The sequence below is a fragment of the Pezoporus occidentalis genome, unplaced genomic scaffold, assembly GCF_034315485.1.
Source record: "Pezoporus occidentalis ecotype Australia unplaced genomic scaffold, CSIRO_AGI_Poc_V1 ctg16, whole genome shotgun sequence".
In the NCBI taxonomy this organism is placed as follows: Eukaryota; Metazoa; Chordata; class Aves; order Psittaciformes; family Psittacidae; genus Pezoporus; species Pezoporus occidentalis.
The window spans coordinates 7,766,079-7,780,235 of record NW_026913425.1 but is presented as its reverse complement, the minus strand read 5'-3'; the positions used below and the strand labels follow the sequence as shown (position 1 = coordinate 7,780,235).

The window sequence follows — 14,157 nt, the reverse complement described above, 5'->3', positions numbered from 1 at the left end:
AATCCTGAAAATTTAATACCTATTGCAAATAATAAGTGATGTGATTGAACACAAGAATATAGTTTTGATAAATGAAGATATTAAGAATATATTAGATTTCAGTAAGAATTGTAAACAATTTAGAGAAACATATCTAGTCTTGTTTATTTTAAGCAAAAGATGTGTTTATTATTGTAAATTTCATACACTTCTGACCACTCTGTATGGTCATTGTATTCTCTATATTAGGAGTAATCAAGTTTGGGCCTGCAATGTGTCTGCTTTTTTCTTGTCTACAGTTCACCAATTTTACAATAATTTTGAAGATATATGGACAGTGTCTTCAAAAGTGGTTTTGAGTCTTCTTTTTAGGTTTACAGCAGGAAAGATGAGATTCTCAGAAAGCTAAGAACCATTAATTTATATGCATTAATTCCGGCTTGTCTTCCCTGCTTTTCACTATTAGCTTTTGCTTGTGTATCAGCCCATGGCTGTTCTTCTACACATGCTTTATACCCGTTCTCCTGATAACTCTCTTATGCGCTTGGCCTTTTACAATCACTGATTTTGCCTTTGTTCTTTGTCTTCCACTTCTTCATGCTGCAGGAGTGTTTGGGATAAAGGAACAATAATCTCTTAATTATTGACTTTGGGACTGAACACCTTAATGAATTTGTAGGAAAGCAGTTTGGCAAAATCATAGCTTCAGAGTGGTGTCTTCACTAACCTAAGTGTATCATGTCAGTAATCTGTATGTGGAAGATGATTATGTGACCAATTTGTGTGGTTTTTAAACAGAATCTCCAGAGAAATTTGGCATGTATGTATTTCAATACATATGTATGTATTTCAATACATACAGGCAAATAACTTTTTTCCCTCTATTTTATTCTTAGCATTGCTGAAAACTTTGATCTTCTGAAACTACTTATGCATGAGAGGAACTGTGTATCAAAATATATATATATATTTTAAAGATACAATAAAATAAGAACTAGTATAATGGAAAATGTATAAAAATGTGAAATACAGATAATAACATGTACGCCATTTAGTTTAGATGGGAGGATGTATATGTATTTCATGGATGAAGCAGCTGTTTTGTATAGGTATGTTTATATAAATTTACATGTACAGTATATGTGTATGCAGAGTGACTGTGTATGTATGTATATAATGTATGTAGACCCAAGTGTCGTCCATCTGCATTGAGTGATTTGACATCTGGAAGAAACTAGTAGAAGACTACAGGATCCCTACTGCCATGCACTGTTTCTGAAGGCTGAAGCAACCTTTCTAAGCACCCTAAACGACTTCAGGTTTTTTTGCTTGTAGCAGTAGTTACAGTTTACCAATCTCATGTAATTCATTTGAAGTTTTTCATCTGAACAGGAAACACAGGGAAGCAGTTCTGTGTTTATTTCCTCCAATATATTTGTGATGGTAATGAACTATATATTAAGAATAGGAATTCTAGAGTTATGTGGGACGTTAACTTCTTAAATCAGATTGGTAATGTAGGACTGTCTCCTAGAGCTAATTTGCTACTGCTAAGGGAACATTCAGCTTGCACAGCTTCCTTGAATGGCCAGTCCTACAGGTGAGCTATCTTCTATAATAAAGGATGGAGGAATGCTAGGCTTGGTGTTAAGCTCCTTGTGGCCAGATTCTGGTCAAATCTCTTTTACTGTTGAGCAGCAATCAGTGAAGACAACCAGGGTAACTCAGCTAATTTGATAAATGAAGGCCCTGTTCTGTTTTTTGTAAACAGAACCTTGTTGTCCACAAGCTTCGTTTGCATCGGCGATGTTGACTTATGACAGGTTGTTTCAGGAAAAATGGTAGATAGGTATAACTTTGGATCTCTGCTGTCTTTGTAAAAGTCCAAAATAAAGGACCCAGCTGGAGGAAATACAGCTTGCTTAGTTCTGGTGGTGTACAGCAACTTATTCTTTGGTGGAGTGGAGAAAAGCAGTAATATTCAGCTCTTCTGCCTTTCATTTTGTAACCATTCTCCAGTAAATTTACAAAAATACTGGCAAAAGAAAGGAATCTGCAGACATGTATGTAGATGTCTCATTTGGCTTGCATAATATGTAAAGGTGACAGATACACAAAGGCAGAAAGAAGTTTGACTGCAAAGTCTTGGATTTATAGGCTGCTTGTACATCTTTTGATACAGAGAATAAATACTAAGTATTATTCTGCCATTTGAAAGTTATTTTTAGGTTTTTGTTTGTTTGTTTTCTCGAAGTTCTGCCTTATGATCCAGATTATGAAGCCTAGTGAATTGTTCTGTCAAAGTTTATTGTAAAATATCTATGCAGACCATGTTGTGCAACTCCACCATACTAGGTTTTGAAAGTTAAACTTTGAAGGGTTTTGAAGTTCGCAGATTTTAACTTGGGGAGTCGGGGGTTGACTGAGTGTTAATCCATTTAAATAAACTGGTTAGAGCCATGAGCGTGCCTGTGGTGTTTTCAATGCTTTTCAGCCTGAAAGGGCTGCATAACCCTTTTAGGTTGCATAGCAACAGGCTCCTAGCAACCACAGTAGATTGAATTTCCAATAGTGACCAGGCCGGATGTAATAATAAAACAAGAGTACAAACAGTTGTCATGGTCTTCTTTTCATAACAAACTAGTCTGAATTTGGAAGATTCTCTTCCTCAAAGTGGCAAACCTCTTTGCAAAATGAAGGCACTTTTGAAAACTTGTGGTACTGAAACCCTGACAAAGCTAGTTAGAATGAGTGACTCTGAAGTCTAGTAGTTTGAGACACAGGAGAGAACAATGAAACACTGAATTGAGTTATCAAGGAAAAAAAGAGTATTTAATACTCTCTATAAATGGCTTGTAAATCTCGACTTCTTTTATAAGTTGATCTATACTGGAACTTCATAGAAGTCCCTAGCTACACAGGTAGACGGATATTATGGAAGGAGTATGATTGCTCACACTTGAATTGATGAAGTTTAGAAGAGACTTCCCCAAAGGAGGTTATTCTGTAACTGGCTACTATTTGCATTTGCAGCGTCTATCTTTGAAGTATGTGGTATCAACTACTACTGGAGATTGGATATTAGTTATTGTAAGGCTTTTCTAAAGTTAGTGTTTGTTATCTTCCTTTGATTCAGCTATCAGATACTGTGCAGCAGTTCTCTTTTTTTTTTTTTTTAAAGATATATATTGGTACAAAAATCTATGTACAAAGATACTGTTCTGTAAGATGCACCATAAAATAGCTTATTTTAAATCATTTGAATTCTAACATATTATTTAGAAAAGTTTGGAAATGTCTTGTGAAGATAGTGTAAAAAGGGATAGTGAATAAAACTGAGTAAGTGTCAGGCAAGTTTATTTTATGTTGTACCAATCTGTCAGGCTTTCATGTTTTCAAGAACTGTTATATGTGAAAGGTAGAAATATATTGGCAAGCACACGATTTGGGGTGAGAGACAGAAATTGTCTCACAAAATAGTAATAGATATAGTTCTGGAGGATTACATTTTAGTTTAAAGATTTTGACCTGGCTAACCAAGTTGAAAATTGAAACACTGATTGTTAAGCAATGATATAGATCTACATTAAATAAATACCCATCTTCCTGGGTCTGCTTTTGGGAATGATGGTTGAAATGTCACTGTGGTAAAGGCTAGTTACATTAACAGAAGGCCCAAGTCAGTTTGTAACTTGTTGTATTCCATTAAGGTGGCACTATATTTACTGAATAGGTGAGAACTGTTCGAAGAGTCTAAGACTTAACATGTTCAGTTACTGAAAAAAGGGGCAACTCTGGGGCTAGCTACACAGTGTAGAAGGAGAAACTCATAAAATGTAAACACCTAGATGCTGCAATCTTGACTTGGGTTGTTTCACTGGATAACACTGTTTCAGTAAATTCAGATGTTGATTGATAGTGCTTTCTTTTATCACAGGAATTTAAAAACAGTAAGTCTGAAAAAGCTTTTCTTTTAAATGGACCTCTTAGGTCTGACAGCATAGATGGTATCCTCCAGCTTAACTATTCATCTCGATGTTTTTCCTCTACACCATTTAACACTGGAATCCTCACTGCAAAAGTTATTGCGGTATGGTGAAAGAGAGATATTTTGTATATATTCAATGAAACAAGATGGGTTTATATGATTTTATTTTAAAATTATATTGTGATGTATATATAAATCCAAATCTAGAAAAAAAATCTTAAAAAGGTAGTTTGATTCATCTGAGCAATCTTTAAGCAAACTGCTCAGCTGGTGCTAATTTTCAGGTATGTGAGTTCTGTTAGTTTAAATCTGAGTTAAGTGCTAATCTGAGCAACATTCTGTATTCATGTGATGTTCCTAATTTAGAGTTATCAACTCATTTAAACTCCAGAATTTAAAAAATTAAAACCAACTGATTTAGCAGTGTGACCTAGTCTGACTATGATATCTACTCAAAAGCATTTGAGCTGAAGAGCTAGGAGAGTTTGAAAGATTTAGTAAAACTGGAAACTTATGAAGAGGTTAAAATCTGATAATGAAATTCTATATACTATATAGAAAGCAGAAATTTAAAAAACCAAGAGCATACCTTTGTGGTTTTCAGATTCCTAAATTGTATCCTTTTAAAGGTCTTTTTACTAAGAGTTGTTACGTGTATACACGCGCACATAGAGCTGTGACTTTTTCAGAGGACCCTGAAGCATTTTAACCTTACACTATAAAAATAGCATCCAGTATTTATTATGGCAAATATGTATTCTCAAATGATGTAAATTACTTTCAGAATTTCAGTAAGGATGTAATTTACTTTCCAGAATTGCAGTCACTATCTTTGTTCAGCTGCCTGTGCCCCTTTTCCCAAATAGCTGGATTTCTGTACATTGTATTGGTGCTTGTCTTTATTTTTAGACTAGATGATGTTGCTTAGAGTAGTTACTTCCTAATATTTTTCTTAGTGGACAAAAGCAAAAAACCCGAATTTGCAGGTTAATTCTTCTGTTTGCATCCAGACATAACCTCCTGGGCTGCTTAATTCATGATTTAAAAAAATACCAAAAACCAACAACAAAAAAACACCAGAAAAACAAGCAAACAAAAAACCCCACAAAACTGAAAACAAGCCCCACAAAAACAATCAAAAAAAACCCAAAAAGAACAAAACCAAAAAATCCCCCCAAACCCAAAATCAGACAAAATCCGAACCAACTAGTAAAAAAATAAACCCAAACAAACCACCCAACCCAAAACACAAACAAAAAAACTGCCAAAACAAACTGGACCAATGCTCCCCTAGACTCCTCTCACCGAACAAAACCAGTCAACCAAAAAAAAAAACCCCTTCCCTTAGATAATGTGCTGTGCCAGTATGATAGTAATGTTTCATGTTGTCAGTGAAGTTCAAATTGAAATTACATCTGAAAGGATACTTTGCATTTTTTTGAACTTTACCATTTTTATAAAAGTGAAATAACCTTCCCAGAATACCCCCCCCCCCCAAAAAAAAAAAAAATCCAACCTGAGCGGTCAGAAAAACAATTGTATGTAGTGTTGTAGCATGTGACAATGGAGAATCTTGGGGACTGAGGGAGGAACAAAAAGGAAGGTAAACAAAGAGAAAATAAAATTATTTCTGAATTTATTAGTTTATTTGTAATATGACTATGTTATGCTATATTAACACTGTAAGTTTAGGAAATCTGTTCAGATGTTTGGGAATGTAGAAAAATAGACTGGGAGGAAGTAGATTACTAAAGTTCAAAGGACAATACAAAACAAGAAATTTGGCAAAAAAAGCTGTAGTCTGTGTGTGTGTCCCTCCAGCTGAACTTCCATGAAATTTAAAATGTTGTAGCATCACATTATGTGCTTACTCCTAACTTCTTTCTTAATTACTTCTGTTGATATGCAAATTGATTTCATGTAAACATGTTTTATTTGCATACCGCTTTAGTGTAAGCACAGTGGAAGTTGAAAAAATCGTTCATCCTTTTTATTTAATGTCTGTATGTTGAAAAGCATAGCTTGAAATAATCGGACACCAATTCTGAAATAAACATCTGCTGCTTAACTTTTGTAGCGATGTCTTCCTTTCTTCAATACACTAACCATGACTAAAATAACAAATTCAAACAATAATGTTAGTTTATGTAGTGTTATTGAAGTGCTCTGTAAAGATACAAGATGTTTAAAAATAGAGTTCTTTTTAATGGGTAAAGAAAGTTTTAAGTACTGAATGTTTTCAAGCAAAAAACTGTATTTTCAGTAAATGTACTTGTTATGTGAGTGACTACAAGATATAATAAGTTTTCTGGGACCCATCTGCTATTTATATGCTGCTAAAGCATGGATGGTACTCTTCTTAAATGAATTTACCAATATGCAATGTTCACTGTGGGATCATATACTGTATTTATGGCACAATTATCTATCAAGAAGAGTGAAGAACGTCAGTGAGCTATTTTCTGCTTAATTGAATACTTAAGACTCAACTTAATGGGCCTACATCATGTAAACATAGCATTTAATTAGATATAAGTACAGAATGCTGTTTGCATTGCAGCTATATTTGTGTTTGTCAGCATCTCCTTGATAAGCCCGTGAAAATTTTGAACTTATTTGTATGTGAAAGGTAGTTGTAGGAAGCTACAATGCAGTATTTTTATGTATCAGCCCTGCTTTTATCTAGAGAGGACAAAGGTATACAAAAATGATCTTTCTTGATGACCTTCTGATGAGGCAGATGGAATTTTCAAACTGGTAGATTCTGTCTGTTACTTCAAAAATTAAAGATTATGTTTCAGGAAATGGACGAAATAAAATGAGTTTCCTAGAGACAAATACAGGAAGGCTGAAGAATTTTCAGGACACCATTGGACATCTGTGCATGTCCAACAATAGAGAACTATTATTACAGAGATAACTATTAACAAATAAAACAATAGAGAACTATTAAAAAATTATTTGTGAAATAATCTTAGTTTTACTTTTTAAACTTCAAAGAAGAAAACTCCTTTCCATTGTATGGATATATATCTTATGACTTAATGAAATGTGAACATTATGTGAGTTAATGTACTTGCTATGTGTACAGTTAAATTTTCTCTTCTCTGTGTGAAGCCAATTTATTGTTAGGTTCAAGTTGGGCAGGTTTGGAGAATTGGGTGGAGAGAAACCTATTGAGGTTTAACAAGGGCAAGTGTAGGGTGCTGCACCTGGGGAGGAAGAATGCCAAATACCAGTACAGGTTGGGGGCTGTAAAATAAATTGTGTTCAGACACACGTCAGTCCTTTTAAACAACTTCTGCTTTCTTACATTGTTTGGCTAAATTATTGCATCAAAATTTATTAACATGTCAGTTATGGTGTGTGTTTGAGTTTGTGTTTTGTGGTTGGTTTTGTTTTGTTTTGTTTTTTGGTTTTGGGTTGTTTTTTTTTGTCCCCAAATAAGTTCCAGTATTATTTCAGCTTTTTTTGTTAGTGCTATTTTTCACGGATGAAATAAAACTATTGTGGTGTTGAAAAAAGAACTTTTACCAGGTAATGTTGCCCTGAATGTTTATGTTAGTCTCCCAGGTTGTATGGTTAGTCAGTCACTTCTGGTTACATACTACAGTTCTTTCTTGCACTTGTCCTGCAATTTCATTCTGTATTTCTTCTTCAGTATGTGAGACAAATGTGTAATGGGTAGAGTTGTTTAGTTTTGAGTTGAATAAGTAAAATATCATTTAAACTGTAGCTGTATGACTAAAACAGTTGTGATGTCACAATCCTGCATACCCTGCAGTGAGTCTGATCACAAGGAAACAGCAGATCATTGTAAGAAATAAGTTACTTAAACACTCTCTTCAGGGACTACTTGAAATGTATGGAAGGGAGAAGAGAGAATTAAGTGGCTAGACGGTAATTGAATGTAAGGTCTGTTGGTGAAATTTGGTGCAGGTCTTGTGGAAAAGGACATGGAAAAGGCCAAGTTAACCAATGCATTCTTTACCTTGGTTTTGTTTTGTTTGTTTTTGTTTTTTGTTTGTTTGGTTGGTTGGTTGGTTTTTGTTTTTTTGTTGTAAGACCTACATTCATAGTTACAGATAACAGGAGACCAGTAGGAAAGCCTGGGTCAAGTATGGCTTGTCATCTGTGGAAGAGGGTCATAACTGGTTAGACTTTGAACACATCATGGAGAATTGGGTAATCATGTTTTGACAAGTAGATGCTGTAGATGAAAGTGGGGAAGGATCAAGACGTTCAGTATGAGAGGACAGAAGGAAAAGTTTGAGAAATATTGCAGCATAGATGGATTCTTACAAAATATATTAATTCTTTGGTTTTGACATGTATGTAGGGAAATATAAATTAGGTTTCTCGAAAGTCTTAAATGTAGCAACTTCTGTAGTTCAAGCAAAGTGAGAACAGAAAGTATGCTTGTCTTTTCCTTCCTTTCCTTCCTTTGCCCTCTCTTTCTCCCCTTTCGTGCTTTTTTCCCTTTCTTACATTTTGCTGGATGAGAAATTGTAATAGTAGATTGTAAAGGAAGAGAGTTTTAACAGCTCATGCCTTTGGTAACTGTCCTTAAAATTTTGTAAAGGAAATATTCTCCATAAGTTTCATTGTTTCACAAGACTTTAAGTTTCTCTTTAAAGTTTGAATTGAAATATAAATTGTAATATTCTTTATGTTTGTGAGGTACCCAACCCTTCTAGTCTAAAAACTGAGCAGTACCACATATAGTTTACATTTGCAACCACAACTCTGCTTGTGGTTTTTAGATTAAATTTTTTTATACAGAGAAATTCTTTACAACTTTCAAAATTTTAGATGTGATAATGAAAAGAATGAATATTCTCATTTTATATGACATATGCATCTTATAAATGATACAGGGAATTTATTGTGAAAAAGAAATCCTTATTTTTATGACTGATGTGTCTTCGTTCACTCTTGTGTAGCTACTTACTGACTCTGTTTTCCAGAAAGGGGGGGGAAAAATGGAGTTTAAACTTGAAAAATACTTTAGCTTGTCCAAGGCTTGTGTTGACCTAAATAGGTCTAGGTCTTCATTGTTGACAGCTGCAGATAATTAGCTTTTTCTTCCTTAACAAAGAAAGCAAATGGAGCTGCAAGATATTCATTGCCTTTTCTGTCATCATCACAATAATTTATGTATTTAACTTCTGGAGTTTCTTACATTCTTTTAGTGCTAAGCTACTTTACGTTACATGTAATGGGAGTGACAAGTAAAAAACTGCAAAGCATATTTGTGCTGCAAGAGAACGAATGATTGACAGCTACATTCCTCCCTATAAGGAGCAGCTGTGTTGCAGATCTTAAAAGATGTTCTAAATGTATAATCCTTAGCAATTCAGAATTCAGAAGTTAGTTTTGAAAAGTGATTACCACTTCAGTTGCTTTTCATAGAATCATAGAATGGTTTGGGTTGGAGGGGACCTTAAAGATCATCTAGTTCCAGCCCTAGTTCTAGTTCAGTGTGGAAACAGTGGTTAAAGGATAACTTTGAAAATTATTTCTTTTAAGAAATTTGTAAGCACTGCCAGTAATAGAAGTTATAAGAATAAAGAATATGTATTTTATACTCTGAAATAACATTTTTACCCCATTTGAAGGAAACCAAATAGCAAAGTCAAAACTAATCCAAATATATACTCTGGAAAGCACAGGAACATAAACTGATGTATTAAAAACATCCCATTTTGAACTGAAATAATTTAGGACTCATGGTTTTATTTTGCAAGAAATGGTCTTTACGTTAATGTATGTTTGTGAATTACGCGCATAGCTCTAGCATGTTTTACATCTATTTGAAGACTAAAGAAGATCCAAAATAAGGGTGTTAGTCTAGGAACTTGTAGCCTGTTCCCTATGATGCTAATTTTGTGTTGCCTAGAACAAAATGTTTAGGTCTAGGTACCCAAAGGTATTTAGGTATCTAATTGCTTTTAGCTAACTAATCGTTAGTCACATTATTCGTATGGTTATTTTTTTTTGTGATCTCCCCCCCCCCAAAAAAAAAATTGTGGTTTTGGTTGGTTGGTTGGGTTTTTTTTGTTTAATTTTGTCAATACACTTGACATAATTTCATTTTGTGATTTAGCAGCTCACATGTTGCTGAATTTAGAAGGAAATGGCTAGGATTTGAGAGATGTGTCTTGAATCACCACCTTTTCTTTCTTCAGTACTTATTTAATGGTGGGTTTTTTTTGTTTTGCTTTGTTTTATTTTTTTTTTTAATGAGTTTGAAGAGCTTCCATTTGAGGAAAATAATATGTTGGCAAAAAGTAGACAACATCTTAATCAATAGAGAAGAAATGAGTCTAAACTGAGGACTGAAATTGTTTAGCATATATCAGTCTTTGGAACTTGAGTATCAGTTATCCATTTATTTCACAAACATTTATCCTTATGATTGTTGGTCAATGCAAGAATGTAAATTTTAAAAGTAATTCAAAAGTAGATAGATTGTATTATGGCTCATAGGCTCTGTCAGCCAGTTCACACAGTTTTGTATCACCTGCAAGCTTGCCAAGGTGCACTCTGTTCCATGATCTATAATATGAAGATATTAAATGGTACTGTACCCAGTATCAGTCCTCATGGGTACTCAACTAATTACTGGCCTCTAGCTGGACTTTGTGGCATTGATGGCAACCCTCTTGTATGGTTAAAATTCATTTAGAATTATTCTTCTGAATTATGTGTACCACCAAATACATCTTTCAGAATTTTGTAGACTTGAAGACACAGTTTCTAGTCATAAGAAGTCATTAGTGGTGAATAATTCTCTCTTGGGCATTACTGTTGCTCTTCTCTTATACAAAATGCCTGTACCCACAGGAGATGCTTAAAGGTGTGTTTACCTTCTGGTTCAGTGACTGGTTCATAAGGATTGCATGACAGGCATCTCTATAAATGTGTTAACGTTTATAATAATGTGTTATGATGATTCTGTTAGCGAAATCCTCTTAGCCTTCAGTGACATAAAACAGTATACTGCAGACCATTAGGGATAGTAGCGTGAGATGCTTCAAACAGATAAAGGACTATTTAGTAAGGAAACATGGCAGTTATGATATCTCTGAGTATCTGAACCTTACTTGTAATTTGTAACAAAAGTTTCTGAGCTACAGCTCAAGAATTAGTCTCCTGTCATCATTAACTTTTCCAGCAGTATTTGTCTCTCTTTTATGCTACAGATTTATTTATTCGTGCAGTTCTTAACCAGTTATGCTTTTGATCCAGAGATTTTCTTTTAACTAAGCAACACAATTGTTGAAACAATCTTTTCAATCTTAATTGCTCTTTATGCAAATCTCATATTTTAACACACTTTTTTTTTTTTTCCCCCCGCCATTCATCCCCCCCCCCATCCCGCCCACACCCCCCTTGCTTTTTCTGCAATGATGGCTATGTTGCTGTGTTTCTGATAGCATGGTGGTACCAAGTTTCAGGTGTTTCACAAAAGTAACTGTTTCCTTTTTTTTTGGCAGGACAGGAAGGGGGAGTCCTAAATCTTCGGGTTTTTTGACAAGCAAGATTTTAAGTACCCAGATCCATTTCCTAATCAGATTAGACACAGTCCTTTAATTAACTTTCACTTTCCTTGCTTATGCTTTCATCAGTAGTAGTATTTTTCCTTTTTTTTTTTATTGTTTTATTCAATTATTAGCTATTTTTTCATGTACTTTAAAATCGTGGGTGGAATTACATAAATTCTTTCTCAACCTCATTCCCATTTCTTATTTTGGAAGCTTTCACTACATCATGTTGGAGTGAATTGCAAATTCAGATGGGATCTAAGCTTTGAGAAGAGTCCAGCCTGGATAAATTAATGGTAGTGACCGAACATCCTAGAAACATGATGTTAGAATCAACTCTTAAGTTGCTGTATTTTATTGTGCTTTTGTTCTTCCTGTACAAGCTGGAAGAATCTGAGTAAAGTTCACTTTGTGTTCTTTAGTACATGAGACACACTGTAGAAGATACATTGCTCCTTGCCAGTTTCAGAATCTGTGTTTGTTGATTTACCTTCTCTTTCTGCTGTCTCAGTCTGTTTTCTGTCTGTAATACAAGTGTAATGCTTCAAGTAATGTACTGCTTGACATAAGCTAATACACAATAACAATTTGATTATCATAAAGATGCATCAATTTTCATAGAAAAGTTAGACAACTCTCAAAAATTGAAATGGTAAAATGTTGTATGTTGTGACTGATGTCATAACCTGTGAATGTATTTTTATCTGGCATTTGTTGCAGAGAACAGTAACAGTAACCATTTAATTTATGATGGCTTGCTAAAGGAAGTGTACCTCTATTTTCTGGAGGTCAGTTTCTACTTTTGCATCTTGTATAGTAAACTCACTAAACCAGAAAACAGTAAAAGCCATCTGAGTGCTTTTTAAACTGTGTGATTTATCTGCATGCAGCAACATAATGCAAAGGAAAGAACATGTGTTTAAAAGAAAAAAATTGTCATTTAAGTGCAATTAGTTTCAGTATCTAGAGTCCATAGGAAGCTCTTTTAGCAGACAGACCAAAATTGTTGCCAAGGATTAATATGCCCTCTATTAGCTTACTGTTTTATCCCACCCGTCCTTGTTGCCCCTGTGAGCCATCATATTGTCATTGCTGCTGTGCACTGTATGTGCACAGAGAACACAGGGACCAGATGGATCAGCCACCCCCAGTGATTTGCCTAAAGCAGGGTGGAGCTGGAGGTCACCTCCCACTACAGAGCTGGGGGCACCATTTTGCTTTGGCTGTCGTCTCATGGTGGGAAGACATCATGTTTGGCCACTGTGTAACCCACATGCTTACATACTGCCCTGCACCTGGCCACCAGCGCTGACAGCATCAAAGGCATGTGACCTGAACATACTTTCCAGCTGGCTGCTTACTTCCTTTGGACCAGAAAATTCCTAGATACAAATATATATGCATTTATATGTATGTGTATGCATAGTAAATCTAGATATAAAATCCTTTATGAAGAAGTAAAACTATGTATTTTACTTATACTTTGATCAACCTTATATGTAGCTTTACAGAAGTATTATATACAATATAGATCTATATACTTTATATAGTGTAAAGGTACATAAATTAAATATGTATCTCTCTACCTAAAAGTGTATGTGTGAAATGTATAAAAAGTATTTTTTAGAGCTAATGAAATTAAAGTTTAAATGTGAATATAAAGTAATTAAATAACAACATACCTGAACTAGTGGAAGGTGTCCCTGCCTATGAAGGGGGTTTGGAGCTAGATGATTTTTAAGGTCCTTTCCAACTCTAACCATTCTATGATTCTCTGGTGAAGTCGGTTGGTGCCCTCTACTTCACAAGTCTAATGAACAAATCCTGACATGTTTGGGTGGAGGGAGGTATAAGAGGACAAGGAGGGGGTATGAGGAGGGCAGGGTGAGGAGAGGGGTACAGTCAAGTGGGACTACTTGCCTGTCTTCAGAGATTGCCCACCAAGGGGCTCCTGTGTGTCCCCTGCAAAGTACAAAGAGGAGCCCAGTCCTGGAGCTCCACAGTTGGCACCAGACAATCTGTTTATTGCCGGTGCAGCTTTGAGGCTTTCCACTGTGTTGCAAGACACAGGCATTGCTCTCTGCAAAAGTGGAAATCCAGAACAAATTTCCAACTTGAGAAGAAATGGGTGTGTAGACAATGAGGACAAACCCCAGCAGGACTCCTGAAAAAAAGACCACATGAAGCAGAACAGCCATCTGATAGGCCTGTGAATCAGGAACAATCACCAAGTAAGTTTCACAGAAAAAGGAGAAGTGCTGGTGGGAGTTGCTTTAGCCCACTGCTTTGGGGGAACATTGCGGTACCTTTTATATCACTGTGAGGTACAGGCTTGAGCTATATCTGTTTCCTTATCCTTAGGTTAATGTCCTTATAGGACATTTAAAAAGCTCTAGCCAACTAGCTGAGGAGGTAGAAGACAGGAGTGTTCCCATACAGGCCTGCAGCAGTTAAAGAATGATCAGAGAGAGGACAGTGGCTTTTGTGGAGGAGTGGGGTAAAAAAACCCAAACAACAAAATCCTTGGAAAAGCCTCACTAATGACTGACACCCATCATAACCATTAATAAAGTATCTTTTTGCATTAACTGAGTCATGGTGAAGTGTTAATTTCTTATGTGTGTGTAATGATGGTGTGTCAAT

General features: G+C 35.2%; 1 protein-coding gene and 1 long non-coding RNA gene across 5 annotated transcripts in view; both read left to right on the top strand.

Annotated features, from left to right (window-relative positions):
- The window catches only part of RFX3 (regulatory factor X3), a 112,598-nt gene that overhangs the window by 16,667 nt on the left and 81,774 nt on the right, over positions 1–14,157 (top strand). The gene's annotated exons all lie outside the window — the stretch shown is intronic.
- Positions 5,961–14,106, top strand: LOC134160490 (uncharacterized). The gene is made up of 2 exons (XR_009963560.1): positions 5,961–7,504; positions 11,728–14,106. It is a non-coding gene; the product is annotated as an uncharacterized LOC134160490 (long non-coding RNA).